Consider the following 3,252-nt stretch of genomic DNA (forward strand, 5'->3'; position numbering starts at 1 on the left):
GTTTTTGTATTAGTTGGTCACAAGACAAAGCATTTATTTACAGGAGTGTTCGGAAATTGACGGTATCTGCACCTCCGAGCGCTTCAGGAGGCATCGGAAGAGAACAGCTGGCCGAAATTGACGTTCATAAATCGGATCAACCTTGAGCTGAACGTCCCTTACTCCGCGGAGGGCGAATATCCAGTAACCAATTTGCAAAACAACTTCGCTGCGGTCGGTAATACAATGAAAACACCGGTGATCTGACTAGGTCTGTGGGCTGCAAACATGGCGCCGAGCGACGTAAACGTCACGTCAGCTCCAAAGCTCTCTAGCTAATATTACAAAGAAAGAGAACATAGTCAGTGTTATTTTCTCATAGAAAATGTAAAGTTAATAAGACACATACATCATATGTATTAGGTGACAAACTTCGGCTTCTTTTTAAACAGGAGGTCTGGCCGTTATAACTCGTTATAATATAACTCTTATATTATGTCTATGGTTGGCCCCATAGACATCATATACGTAGACGCCTCATGGAGCGCTGAGTCGTACGTAAAATCGTCCGCCATCTTCTATGTGGCAGCAGGGCGATCAGAGCTCCTTAAGTCCTGTGCTGTGTGGACTTGTTTCAACTGTTTTACGAAACAAACTGGATTCATTGGCATTACCTTTCACAGGTAAGGATGAAAGATCAGAATTACTTGACTTTGCAGCCAGAAATTCGTTTATAAACAACCGAAACATATTTCCTATGTAGCTAAATTGGCCCGAAATAACCGCTGATTGTTAGCGTAGCAGCTAACGTTTTCATACTGTTTTCTAATGAGAGAGAGCTGATGAGAAACCGCTGTTAGAGGAGAAGTTAATTAAAAACCAGAGGATTTTAGTGAGGACAGATCAATCGGGATCAGAGCTGGAGCTGCTGTTTTTCAGCCTGTTTCCCAGCTCAGCTTCACCATGTCGGTATTTAGATATAAAGATGCTACGAGTCAGAGCAAAACATGCTGAAAATGTATTTTTCTGAATGTGAAGGAAACATATACGAAACATATCGTATGTATTTTCTGTTACACTTTTGGATAATTTCTCTTTTATCCTTGGCTTTAGCCTATGAACCAAGACATCTCAGAAGTCATTGAGTTCTCCCAGTGTGACCAGCAGACTGAAGACCTGCCTATGCCCAGTGTTCCTAATATAATAAATAAATGTTTTATTCTTTCACTTCTTGTGTATTTTAATATCTCAATCTGAAGTATTAGTGTATTAATACAGCTTATGTAATGAAATAAGAATAATTTACTCTGTTAGAATTATTTTCACTCTTTGCTGTCAATAGCAGAGTTGACATACTGTAATAAATATTTTTTCTCTGGAAAAAAGTAAGAAAAATATGTAGTTTAATGTTTGTCAATGACTGATTTATAAATCAAAAGTCATTTCTCAATAATGTATAAAAAATAAATACAAGAAAAATAATTTGTTTCTTGTCTTGAAACGTTAAATGTACATTAAATTATGAAATTATGTAAATATGTTCTTTAATTAAACACTGTAAAAGTGTCTGTTCATCAATGTTAATATAAAAATAAGAATAATTTCTACCAAATAAAACATTGTGCTCTTTATTCAGAAATGCGCCGAAACAATTAAATAATCACATCAAAAGTTAGAAACTCTCTTTAGTCATTTCTTTGATTGCCAAAAATATTAATGTGTGAGAAAATGTGTCAATGACAGGTATTAATTTAAAATACTTTGTAGAACGGCACTTTGTGAAGTTCGGTCCATTCTCTTGTATTAGCTTACCTGCCCATATTCCACATTCAATATGGCGGACGCTGTTACGTATCGCAGCAACCGGCCGACCCGCCCCATGAGTGGTCTACGTATTTATGTCTATGGTATGAAAGATTTCTTCTTCACCAACACACTGCACGCCTGTTCGTGCACTGCTGCCGCTCACTGGTGGAGATGGTGTATTGCACTACTTAAAACAGCCTTAAATAATGTTTCAAATGCAAAGTTCATCAGTGTTTTGTAGACATCTTGCTGTAAAACTTTAGGATCAATTAAATTAAGAAAATTAAGACTAAACATCATGGCAGAGCAATATAATATTACCACATATAGTTAATTCTTAAAGTTTAATCGGTAATACTTTTATAACAAATTTATGTCAGATCATGATTTCTTGGTTAATGTCACGTTGTCATAATGAAGACATTTTGAATAATGTCAACTTTGTATTAAAAGTGTCATGATTTACCAAATGACACTTTATGACAACAGTCATAAATATCCATGAAGACTTATTCATGTTCATGACAGGTGTTTATGACAGTGTCATGTCAGTCTTATTCACACCCCTTCAAATAAAGTATTATCAGATGTTTTTGCCTGCAAGCAGAAACTCTTTTTATGTTAGCATAAATTGATTTTATTCCACCATGGTAACAAGTGTATCAGTTAAAGATTGTGTTACAGCAGATGCTATTACTGTGAGCTTGTATCAGTGAGGATAATCCAGAAGGACTATTGGGCTTGTGTATTCGATAATGTTCCTATTGACCTTTACAGATACAAAAAGCGATTTGTTTACTTTTCAATACCAATACTGGACTCTGTTTTTAGAACCGTGATCATATTAAAGGCTATATACTTGCACACTTACAGTTACTTAGATTTCCAGCATGTTAACCATCTGTTTTTAATTGTATAGCGCTAACACATGTTAGGACATGTGTTAGCTCTATACATGTTAGGACATGTGTTAGCTCTATACAATTAAAAACATTAATTAAAAATTCATTGTAACATAGGTGTTACAATGAATTACTCCAATTTATGTTTTCCATTTTGTTATTCTTTACTTAACGTAAATTATCTTGACCTTTTGTTAAATTATGATTGCAGCTATGTTACAGTTACCTTTGAGTAATGACTTCACTGTAATGAGTCATTTTATGTAGACGACTGAAAGATGAGTCAATGTGAAAAGAAAAAACATCTTTATAAAATACCTGAGAAGTCCAAATCCATCAATTTTCTTCTGCTGAGCGTACGCCACCGTTCTCGGCCTGACTTCCCACTGTCGATGTTGTGTACAGCTCCAACACGCAATGAAGGTCATGGAAGGAGGACAGCAACAGAAACGGCAAAAAATATTAATAAGATTTCCAATCTTGACACTTTGTTCTCTATCTTTGAGACCTATGCCAAAAAGGATCAGAGACAAAGGTCAGCCTCCTGGAGTCCAAACCTCACTGG

This window comes from Poecilia latipinna, unplaced genomic scaffold, assembly GCF_001443285.1.
Source record: "Poecilia latipinna isolate Pla-1442-1.1 unplaced genomic scaffold, P_latipinna-1.0 Scaffold1713, whole genome shotgun sequence".
In the NCBI taxonomy this organism is placed as follows: domain Eukaryota; kingdom Metazoa; phylum Chordata; class Actinopteri; order Cyprinodontiformes; family Poeciliidae; genus Poecilia; species Poecilia latipinna.